We start from the raw sequence: 12,596 nt of genomic DNA, 5'->3' as shown, positions 1-12,596 counted from the left end.
GAATTTCCTGGAGTGAAAATGGGAGTGGAAATGAGCCTATAGGAGACACAAGCAGGCATCAAAGTGGCCCAGCTGATAAGGAGCCGGCTGGGCAAGAGTTACTGCAGTGAGGCTGCACGGCTACTGTGGCCACAGGACCTGAGAACACGGAGTTCGGATCCTTCCCAGCCTCTTTCCCCCCATGTCGCTGGAAGCCCCTGATTCTGGTGCTGTCTGCACTCTGCCTAAGACAGCACTACCCTGAACTGTGCTTCTCAAAGTGTCACCGGGGAACCGTTAGAAATGCACTCTGCTTGCAACCAGACCTACAGAAGAGGAGTTCTGGAGGTGAGCCCAGCACTGGGAATAACGAGCTTCCCTGTGATCCTTGGCCTTGGTGAAGGTAAAGAACCAAGCCTAATCTTTATTATTATTTTTTAATTGTCAGAAAATACACATGCTCGCCAGAGACATGGAGACAGAGAGAGGGAGGCTCCCCCCACCTCCATTCTCTCCTCGGTGGGGCAGAGTTGCGGTGCAAACCCTTCTCCTCTGTCTCTCCAACCTGTCGGGATTTGGGGCACACACATACATGTGCCTGACATGTTTTTCAAGCCACCAGGCTAAGACTGAATCACACACTTGGCCATGTGGGATCCACCTCCCTTAACCACTAGGCTGTGGGGTCAGCCCTAGCATAAACTTCAGAGAAATTTTCCTGCTCATCAGTGACTTATAGCTGACCTAGAGTAACTACTCTCTATTCTCTGAGGAAGAGAGAAAAGTAAGATAAGGCAGGGTGCATTTTATTATTTATTTGCCAAATACTTAGTTAAGTACTTTGTGGAGTTTGAAAACCTCAAACTCACTTATTTAACAAACCATGGGCACAAGGAAAAGTTCTGCACGAAAGTGGTAACATCAGGCAGGCTAGAAAGAGCAGCGTGATGGTGCCAGAGATGGCATTTCCGGCAGTGTGGCAAGGAGAGCTGAAGGCTAGCAGCAAGAGTACTGCAGACAGCACATGGGTGCGACTGCACGCGCCTCAGACACCCACAATGAATCTGGAGAAAGACAAAGGGGTCCCCGCGGGCTAGTGACTGCTAGTGAGTACGGAGTTTCTCTGGCTGTGACAATGTTCCAAATGAGTCAATGATGACAGCTGCACAACCTGTGAGTAAACCTAATACCACAGTACTGTGCATATAAAAAAAAATTTTAAGAGAAGTATTTATTTATTTATCTAATTCTATTTGTTATCATTATTTTTTTTTCAATTTCACCAGAGAAAGAGAGAGACAGAGAGAGAGAGAGAGGAAGGGAAAGTGAGAAAACAAGCCACCAGGTCTGGGACTCGAACTGTGGTCGGCCATGTGGGAATCCAGCAACTTCAACCACCTTACCACCTGCCGGCCCCAGTACTGTGCGTTTTAAAAGGCTGAATTTTATGTTTGTGAATTATAGCTCAATAAAACTACTACTAAAAACAAAATTTTAAAAATCCAGAAAACTACAAAACTCATAAACTAAGCTTGATGCTGATAATCTGACAAAACTGTGTAACAGGTGACCAGATAGTTTGAAAGTACCTAGAAAATATGTGGGAAATTATGATGAGCAAGAACGATGTCTCTGCAACGTTTGTCTCAAATAAATCATCCTTGGGACCAGCAGTTAGCATAATGGCTACTTCGCTGGACTCCCATGTAGTCGACAGCAGTTCGAGTCCTGGACCTGGTGGCTTAAACTCACAAAGGTTGCATGTGTGTGAGTGCCCAAGATCCAGAGAGGGGAATGGAGGAGATGGGATTGAGGCGTGGCCATCCCCTGGGAGCTGATTTCTTGCTTTCTGTTTCTCTGTCTCTCTGTCTTCTGGTGAGTGCACACGCCCTATAGCAAAAATCTCTCCAAAAAACAAAACCCAAACATCCTTATTCTTTTCGTTAAAGAGATTAAAATGTTTTTCCTTTTTTTGCAGTATATGCTTCTAGTAGATACTTTAGAAAACACAAAACATTAAAGAATAAAATAATACATATTTTCCCACTACCAGAGAAGCATCAGTTGCATTCTAAAAAAATTTCTGCTCAGTATTTTAAATGTGAGTATCCAATTAAACACAGACTACCTATATAATTTCACACCTGCTATTTTTAAAAATGTTATCTGCTAAAATTTTTCTATGGCATTAAATGTCTTTATTAACACAATTTTAATGACATACTACCATATGACTATATCATATGAATATATTCTATTATATGATGCATTTTTAAATGTTAGCCTCGACCCACGTTTCTGATTATTTACCTATAACAGTCTTAGAAATGTAATTACCAGAACAAAGGGCATGACCATATTTAGGTCTATGTATTGCTGTCAAATTGCTTTAGAAGAAAGCTATTAATCTACAAAACCCCTCAACAAGGTATGCAAGTTCCCTTCTTTCAATTCATAATGGTAATAGGTGTTACGAGTTTTTAAATGCTTTGCTAATTTCAAGATTAAGCTATGTTAATGTTTTATAATTTAAACTGATTACTAGTAATTGAATATCTTTATAATGTTACTGTTAAGTCAGGGCTATGCCATAGATAGTGTGTAGAAGTCAGCAAAATGCAGGTCCCACTGGAGGTTTCAAAGTTTGTCTGTTAATGGATCAGCCCCAAGGAGCTTTTTAAAACGTACTTGTCCTGGCTCCAGCCCAGACCAACTTAAATAGAATCCCTTGTGGAAGGAGCCCAGGGATTGGCTGAACCACATTCAGCACTAGTTGCAAGAGAAGAGACACATGTGAACTCCTGGGCTGGAGGACGCAGCCAAAGCTGGTGGAGTAACATTCTTGGTGTTAACAGGATCCTGAGCGTTTGTTTCTGGGCCTCCTGAGAGGCCACCACTGTCCCCCTGGCCTGCTCTGTAGAAGCTGCTGTTCTTGGGTGGCACACACAGCAGGGTTTAGAAACAGCTACTATCTCTGCTCCTTTAAAAGCACCCTCTCTCTAGCCATGCCACAGAATGCCTCCACCTTCCTGTCTCAAACTCACCAACATGGCACCTAATCCTCCATGTTTACCGCAGATTCTGGCATCTAGTGCGTTTTCCTCTGGCCCAAATCTGGCCATCATCCTGACCAATCTCAAAGACAGATCTTGTTGCGCTCAATGGCAACAAAGTTAACCTTCACTTCTCTTCATCCACTGCCTCCGGAGCACTCAGAACTGCTCCAACTCGAAGGCTGCCTTTCGCCCACTGCTTCCTAGGACACTCACTTTCAGGCTTTCTTCCTACACAGTAACTAGTCTTCAGGGAGCAGAGAACGCTCGGCTCTTGTCCTCCTTTCTCATGCATCTGCTTTCCTTTACTACTACCAAGATTACCCCGACCCCCCCAGTACTCAGATGCCTTTCACACCTCCCTTCTCTCAGAATTAATTCTGCAAAACTACATCCCACAATCTCTCCATGCCTCTAAGGGAAGCTGAGCAGAGATGAGACGATCACACAGCTCTGGGGCTGAATGGACCCCAAAATGTGGCAAGGTGTCTCAACTTGCCTAGGCCTTAGTCCTACCTGCTGCTCCTTTTTTCTCAGGTCAGTTCCTTCTGAACAATTATTTTCAGCTTCTACCCCTTCAGCAAATGTCCATTCTATTTGATTTCTTCCTTACAGGGACAAAGATAGCCACATCAATCCTGGAGTCTTGGAGGACAAACAACCCTTCTTCCTGTAAACAATACTCTATCCATTTTCTATGCCTCTCTTAAGCCTCACTGAGTCCCTGTTGCAATGGTTAGGACTTCTCTTTTCTGCATTTTCAATTGTTTCTACTTTCACCTACAAGCATAGTCATTTCCATCATTTCAGAAATATATGTCCTGGGGCCATCAGGTGGTGCAGTGGTTAAGGTGCTGGACTCCCACATGGCCAACCACACACTTCAAGTCCCAGGCCTGGCGGTTTGAAAATCACACCGGGCATGTGTATGTGTGTGCTTGAAATCATAAAGCGAGAACAGAGGAGAAGGGATTGTAGCATGGCCATTTCCTCTAGACAGTGATTTCCCACTTTCCCTCTCTCTGTCTTTCTCTGGTGAGCATATGTGTCCTATGGCAAAAACCTAAAATATATACATTATCTCCATGTTGCAAACATTTGGGCACCATACGATTTAGAATTCACACATATACATATACATGTGAACTTGAAATACATATGAGTTTCAGAAAGATAATACATGGCATATACTACAGTTCCTAACATCCCCAGAGGGGCTTACAGAAGCATTCTGTAATCCAATTCAGTATTATTTCTGCAGTGAAATGTATGAATATTCACACTAAGTGGGAAAAACGAAGATTATAAATCATCTGACAACCATTCGGATCAGGTTTTACTGCCAAAAGAGTTAGAAATACCTTTCCATTTCCAGAATTTGATGAATTTCTAAGATTCAAATAAAGGAGTAGAGGCCTGTAGTCTATTCCTACTTCCATCCAACCACTCCACGATCCCAAGCACTCACATTTCTCCCTGTACCATTTCACCACATCTGTCCTCCCTGGCCTTCTATAACATTCAAATGTCACACCTACAGACATGGCCTACTTATGTCGTAGGATCACCTCCAACCCATGACTTCTCCTTCAGTTTCTCTGTTCTGTGATAAAACACTTCCATATTCTTTTCCCAATTCTTACATCAGATCTTCTTCCTCTTGAGGCTTCCACCTCAGACAAAGCCTCACCTCAGTCATTTTTTGTTTTTAAAATGATTTTTTAACAGCTCTATGGAGGTATAATTCATGTGCCACCTTCACTTCTCTTCATCCACTGCCTCCGGAGCACTCAGAACTGCTCCAACTCGAAGGCTGCCTTTCGCCCACTGCTTCCTAGGACACTCACTTTCAGGCTTTCTTCCTACACAGTAACTAGTCTTCAGGGAGCAGAGAACGCTCGGCTCTTGTCCTCCTTTCTCATGCATCTGCTTTCCTTTACTACTACCAAGATTACCCCGACCCCCCCAGTACTCAGATGCCTTTCACACCTCCCTTCTCTCAGAATTAATTCTGCAAAACTACATCCCACAATCTCTCCATGCCTCTAAGGGAAGCTGAGCAGAGATGAGACGATCACACAGCTCTGGGGCTGAATGGACCCCAAAATGTAGCAAGGTGTCTCAACTTGCCTAGGCCTTAGTCCTACCTGCTGCTCCTTTTTTCTCAGGTCAGTTCCTTCTGAACAATTATTTTCAGCTTCTACCCCTTCAGCAAATGTCCATTCTATTTGATTTCTTCCTTACAGGGACAAAGATAGCCACATCAATCCTGGAGTCTTGGAGGACAAACAACCCTTCTTCCTGTAAACAATACTCTATCCATTTTCTATGCCTCTCTTAAGCCTCACTGAGTCCCTGTTGCAATGGTTAGGACTTCTCTTTTCTGCATTTTCAATTGTTTCTACTTTCACCTACAAGCATAGTCATTTCCATCATTTCAGAAATATATGTCCTGGGGCCATCAGGTGGTGCAGTGGTTAAGGTGCTGGACTCCCACATGGCCAACCACACACTTCAAGTCCCAGGCCTGGCGGTTTGAAAATCACACCGGGCATGTGTATGTGTGTGCTTGAAATCATAAAGCGAGAACAGAGGAGAAGGGATTGTAGCATGGCCATTTCCTCTAGACAGTGATTTCCCACTTTCCCTCTCTCTGTCTTTCTCTGGTGAGCATATGTGTCCTATGGCAAAAACCTAAAATATATACATTATCTCCATGTTGCAAACATTTGGGCACCATACGATTTAGAATTCACACATATACATATACATGTGAACTTGAAATACATATGAGTTTCAGAAAGATAATACATGGCATATACTACAGTTCCTAACATCCCCAGAGGGGCTTACAGAAGCATTCTGTAATCCAATTCAGTATTATTTCTGCAGTGAAATGTATGAATATTCACACTAAGTGGGAAAAACGAAGATTATAAATCATCTGACAACCATTCGGATCAGGTTTTACTGCCAAAAGAGTTAGAAATACCTTTCCATTTCCAGAATTTGATGAATTTCTAAGATTCAAATAAAGGAGTAGAGGCCTGTAGTCTATTCCTACTTCCATCCAACCACTCCACGATCCCAAGCACTCACATTTCTCCCTGTACCATTTCACCACATCTGTCCTCCCTGGCCTTCTATAACATTCAAATGTCACACCTACAGACATGGCCTACTTATGTCGTAGGATCACCTCCAACCCATGACTTCTCCTTCAGTTTCTCTGTTCTGTGATAAAACACTTCCATATTCTTTTCCCAATTCTTACATCAGATCTTCTTCCTCTTGAGGCTTCCACCTCAGACAAAGCCTCACCTCAGTCATTTTTTGTTTTTAAAATGATTTTTTAACAGCTCTATGGAGGTATAATTCATGTGCCACAAAATCCAATCCACCAAAATATAGTTTTAATCTACTCCACAGAGCTGTGAGGACATCAACATAATGCAATTCAAGAGTATTTTGCTCACCCCAAAAGGAAGCCCCAGACTCATGCTGCTCCTCTCCATTCGGTTCCCACCAGCCCCTGGCAGTCAAAGATCTCCTTTTTAATGGATTTACTGCTCTGGACCTTTCTATACTATGTGGCTGAGTGCGGCTCACTTGTTTCAGTTAACACAATGTTCTGAAGGTTCAGCGTTACTGTGGCATGTGTCAGTATTGTATTCTATGGCCAAATATTCCATGGTATGGATATGCTATACCTTGGTTATCCATTAATGCATTAATGGACACTAGTACTTTTTGGCTGTTATGAATAATTCTACTATGGACATTCTCATACAAGTTTTTTTTTTTTTTGGAGAGGTTTTTCGCTATAGGGCGCGTGCACTTGCCAAACAGAGAGACATAGAGACAGAAAGCGAGAAATCATCCCCCAGGGGGTATGGTCACACCGCAATCCCTTCTCCTCCATTTTCCTCTTGGGATCCTGGGCATGCACGCATACGTGCCAGGCGTGAGTTTTAAGCCACCGGGTCCGGGACGCGAACAGCGGTCGACTACGTGGGAATCCAGCCACAGGCCATTATGCTAACTGCTGGTTCCCTCTCATACAAGGTTTTACATAGATAAATGCTTTCAATTCTCTTGGAAAGGGGCCTATAAATGGGACGGATGAGTCATAAGGTAACTATGTTTAACTTTTTCGTTGTTGTTGAGGTTTTGCCACAGGGTGCCTATGATTGGTGGAGAGACACAGACGGTGATAACAAAGTGAGAAATAATCCCCTGGGGCATGGCCATGCCATGATCTCCTTCCTCCTCTCTGAATTTGGGGCATGCATGCATACACACTTGGGGTCCAGTGCTTGAACTGCAGGTGAACATGTGGGAGTCCAGCACCTTAACCACCAACCCACTTGCTGGCTCCATATGTTTAACTTTACAAATGCTTCCCAAAGAGGCTATCCCATTTGAGATTTCCACCAGCAGTGTACCAGGGTTCCAATTCTTCACATCTTTGCAACCACTGGTTATTTCTCTTTTAAATCATAGTCATCCTAGGGGGTGTGACTTGATATTTCATTGTGGGCTCCCTGATAATGATACTGATCTTTTCAAGCGCTTATTTGGCTATCTGGCTATCTTCTTTAGAGAAGGGTCTATTGAAATCCTTTGCCTCTGGTGAAATAACACTGCTTTGGGGGCTATAAACCACTGAGACTGATCAAGAAGTAAAAGCACACATATACAAAGTAAGACACACCATTCCCCTATAACGTCACTGGCTCACTGAGATGGTAAAGACCACTTCCAGACCCACTCGTTTTACACAAGGGATCTCAACCTGGGGAGCTTGTAACAACTTCATTACCATCTGACCTTGTCATTCCACTTCTAAGTATACACCCAAAAGAACTGAAACGGGGACTCAAAAATATATGTATATTCATATTCAAAGTCCTATTTTCACAATAGTGAAGAGATGGAAACAACTCGAGAAAGTCCATCATCACATGAAGACCTAAATGAAATGAACAGATACCTGCAACAGAACACTAGTCCGTCTTCAAAGAGGATAAAGTGCTGGTCAGTGCTACGGCAGGGGTGACCCTTGTGAAGGTCTGATGTGAAAGAAATCAGACACAAAAGGCTACATATTCTGATTATACTTACAAGATGTTCTTAGCATGGTCAAATTTACAAGACAGGAAGGTGAATGGAGACCATTAGGGGCACAGGGAAAGAAAGAGGAGGGTACCCTGAAAGTCCTCATGCCACAACCCATGCCCAGCCAGTTAGGACCATGCACAACTGCATGCCCAGAGTGTACACAGACCTGGGCCGTGAACCTCTCACTATCACAGAGCGCTGCACCATCATGGCTGGAGTACAAAGCAGATAATGCCCTCCATTTACTGTACAAAAGAAAGAACGGATTTACGGGGTTGTTGGGAAAGTCATGACTATTGTTTCAATGTTTTTCTATGCAAAAATGCACTGACTTTTTTTTTTTTTTTTGAGAGGTTTTTGCTATAGGGCGCGTGCGCTCGCCAGACAGAGAGAGAGAAAGCGAGAAATCACCCCCCAGGGGGGATGGCCATGCCGCAATCCCTTCTCCTCCATTCTCCTCTCAGGATCTTGGGAGCGCACGCACACGCGCCAGGCGTGAGTTTTAAGCCACCGGGGTCCAGGACGCGAACCACGGTCAACTACGTGGGAGTCCAGCAACATAGCCATTACGCTAACTGCTGGTCCCTGCACTGACTTTTTAAACAGCACAACAGAAACATAACTGACCTGTCCCAAGGTCTCAAAGTTTGTAAATTATGAAATAAGAATTTTAATTTATCTCTTGACACAAATTCCACACTCTGTCCACAATTCTCCACATTATCTACTAAAAGCCATTAAGGGACAGCAGTTGGCATGTAGGTTAAGGTAGCTGGATCCCACATGGCCGGCTGTGCAATTCTGAATATCAGACCCATGTCTGGGAAAACACACCGGGCGCATGTGTCTGCATACCCAAAATCCTGAGAGGACAATGCAGAAGGGATTGGAGCTTGGCCAACCCCCTAGGAGGTGATTTTTCAACTTCCCTCTCACTGGTGAGTGCATGTGGTCTATATTAAGTAAAGTTAAAAACAAAGCCACTAAAGAACTGAAGCAGGAGAGTTGCCAACAATGGCACAAGAAAACAAGTCTAGGAAAACTGTATAAGAAAACAACCACCACAACACGCACATTGTTTGTGAAGTCTGTGTGATGCCCACTGCCGGAGACCTTCAACTGCAACCCCATGAAGCCAGCACCTGACCTTCCAATGCGAGCTCCAACTCCAACAGAGGAACCAAAGCTCAAGACCTTCCAGCGCGACGATATGAAAGGGCAGGTTTTTTCCTCTCAGCATCAGCAAGGGCGCGTGAATGTCCCATTCCCTGAATGTCCCTTGGAGCTCTGCCACTGCAACCTGCTATTGGTTTATGTGCGTGTCCACTCCTCACACTGGTCTCCCCACCGCCAGGTACGGACTGTAACCTACAGGGGATACAGTGCCTTACCTGCCGGACCCAGAAAACAAGTCTCAACATAGGTGCTTTAGACAATTAGCACAGTCCCCGGCCCAGTACACTCCATGATGCCCCACTGACCTCCGCGACTGCACTTGGGACCCTCTGTCCAATGACACTTCTGTTTTTTGTGTCTCACACAAACTGAGTTGGTGCCTTCTATCCACGTTAACCCTGTACGAGAAACAGCTTTCTGCTTACATTCGTGACTGTGTCTCTTCCTACCTTATCCTAGGGATCCTGAAAACATTTCCAACCATCATTAGAAAATTATGTTCCAGAATCGAACTCCAATGGTCAGAGACGACCTGGAAGCTGAAATACTCTGAATGTGTAGGTCACGCCAGGTAGGCCAAAGGGGCTTTCAATGGGGCACTACAGATACTCCATTTCAACCCTTCAGAGTTAACTGAAGATAATGCAGAAATGGTCAATTCTGATGAACATATATACTTATTATCTAAAAAGAATTTAAATCACTCTTTTAAGTTTTTTTTTTGTTGATTTTTGGTCTGTTTGTTTGCTATAAGATGTGTATGCTGACGGGGGTAAGGGGAGGTATGAGAAATCATTCCCTGGCAGGGGAGGGTCACTGCACAATCTCTTCTAGTCTCCTGTAATTTGGGACACATGCACACATCTGCCTGGCAAGATTTTCAAGTCTCCAGGTCCTGGACTTGAACCATGTGGTTGACCATATGGGATCCAGCCACCATAACCACCATGCCACCTAGCTGGCCCAATCAGTCCTCTAATTTTAAATGTGAAATAACAAAAGCCCTGGGCTCAGCAGGTGGTGAAGTGGTTAAGGGCGCTGGACTCCCACATGGCTGACCTTGGTGCTAGTCCAGGACCTAGCAGCTTGCTTTCTCACTTTCCCTCTCTCTCTCACTCTTGCTCTTTCTCACTGTCCCTCTGTGGTCAAATTAAAATAAATAAATAAAGTTAGATAACAATTATTCTCTAAAAAAGAAAAAAAAAAAAAAAAGCCCCACAGTGTCACAAATCATCACAGCCAATGTCACACAGTGCCAGGCTCTACTATGCTCTATCCTAAACCAAATATTCCATGTCCACAGCCCTTCCCACGGCCCCACGGCCTGCTGCTAGAGACAGCTTTTAGCCAGCCCCAACCACAGAAGGTGCCCTCCCTGCTGATTCAGGGATCCAGTCCACAGGATGTCCAGGGGCCGATGGGGACGACTTGGCGCAAAAGTTCTATCCATCGACTGGGTCAAACAGGTTGTCAGCCTTTGGAATATATAAGACGTTCTTGAGAAATGCACATTAAGGAAAACCTGTGGTTTTAAAATTTTTTTACTCCAAAATAAACTCACACTTAACTTTCCCTAAACTTTTCATTTTATTTTTTCAGTTTTGCTATAGGGTGCATGAGCTCACCAGAGAAAGACAAGAGAGAGAGGGAGAGGGAAAGTGAGAAATCACCTCCAGGGGGGATGGCCATGCTGCAATCCCTCCTCCTCCACTCTCCCCTCAGGATTTTGAGCATGCTCATGTGCTGGGTATGATTATCAAGCAGCCAGTTGACTACAGAGTCAGCCATGTGGGGTCTAGAGCCTTAACCTCCATGTCACCTGCTGCCCCTCCCCAACTTTTTAAAATTCCTTCATATAAAAGAGACTTGTTCACTGGGACAAGAGACAAGAGAGAAGTTGGACAAAAAAAAAAAAAATCCACAAAGAAAGGAATCACAGGTAACAGTTATGAGGAGCAAGCCATGAACCAAAGTTAAGAGGCACCGAGGACGCGCAGGGAGTCAGGGGTGCCTGTAGCGCCAGCTACTCAGGAGGCTGAGGCAAGAGGAAGATCAGGGGTTGGAGGTGTGTGACCAGCCTGGGCAGGACAGCGAGACCCCATGTCTAAGAAATACCACACGCAGTGAGAATGCGAGCAGGATGGTTTGTTGGCAGAACGGGCGGTAGAAGCAGGTGGAGAGAGCACCTGTACTACCTCCGTCACCCACGACGTGGTGAGTCTCAATGTTCTTTGCAGAGTCATTTCATATGCCCGATCCCTCCAGATGTCAAGAGTCTGTCTACAGCACAGACAGGGAGGCCTTTGATCTGTACAAAGTTGTGGCCCTCTACTCCTTTCCAACAAAGAAGCCCTACTGACACCAGCAGTCCTATTTGACGGTATCTCTTGACTTGGCCCCGGAGTCACCAAGCTTCAGAAAATAATGGGTTTTGGAGTCATTTTTTGGCTTTACCAATGACTGCTGTGCAACTGTGGCAAAGGTACTTAACCTTTCTGAACTTTAGCTTCCATGTCCCAAACACTTGGAAACAATACGTACTTCACGAGTTTGTCTAAAAATTTAATGACACAAAATACAAAAATATGTGTCATGATATATAAAAACTGCCCCATAAAATTGAACTATCTTCATTGCTACTGTCGTGATTATCTGAAATAACTGGCCCAGCATAGGTGCTGCCCAAACAGCCCTCCTACTGGAACAAGGGGAGCTCGGCATTATTGTTTCAGTGCTCAATGCTGTGAAACATGCATCTTTTTTAGTCTATTCAGGAGCACATTTTTTGCATTTTTGTGCTTCTGCTGTTGAAAACGGCCCCAGGGGTAGTGCTGAAGTGCTGTCTAGTGTTCCTGCATAGAAGCAGGCTGGGATGTGTCCTATGGAGAAAATACACATGTCAGACACGCTGCAGAGTTCAGGTGGAGTTTTGGTGCTGCCAGCTCTGAGTTCAATGTTAATGAATCAACATTACATATTTAAGTGTCTTTCCAAAGAAACACATAAGGCTGAATAGTGACCAGATGACTAACAAACTGTGACCAGAGCTTTCAGGGGCCTAACCCGGTATTTCCCTAGGAGCCAAGGCTCAGTCCTCGCTAACTAAGTGTTTGCCACAAATGGATAGTAACAAGAACTGACGATAGCACATTACTGGTGGAATATGGGAATAGCTCAGAATGTCTGGTACACAAAGTGAGCAGGGGATATCCAGACCACGAAAAAGCCTTTTATGTCCTACCCAGTAGTGTGGCTGTCTACCTGGTT

At 44.4% G+C, this 12,596-nt stretch overlaps 1 protein-coding gene across 5 annotated transcripts in view; it reads right to left on the bottom strand.

The window, feature by feature from the left end:
• The window catches only part of NCOA2 (nuclear receptor coactivator 2), a 214,212-nt gene that overhangs the window by 140,491 nt on the left and 61,125 nt on the right, over nucleotides 1-12,596 (bottom strand). The window lies entirely within an intron of this gene.

The sequence above is a fragment of the Tupaia chinensis genome, unplaced genomic scaffold, assembly GCF_000334495.1.
Source record: "Tupaia chinensis unplaced genomic scaffold, TupChi_1.0 Scaffold144138_1, whole genome shotgun sequence".
Classification (NCBI taxonomy): Eukaryota; Metazoa; Chordata; class Mammalia; order Scandentia; family Tupaiidae; genus Tupaia; species Tupaia belangeri.
This window is presented reverse-complemented; position numbering and strand designations above follow the sequence as displayed.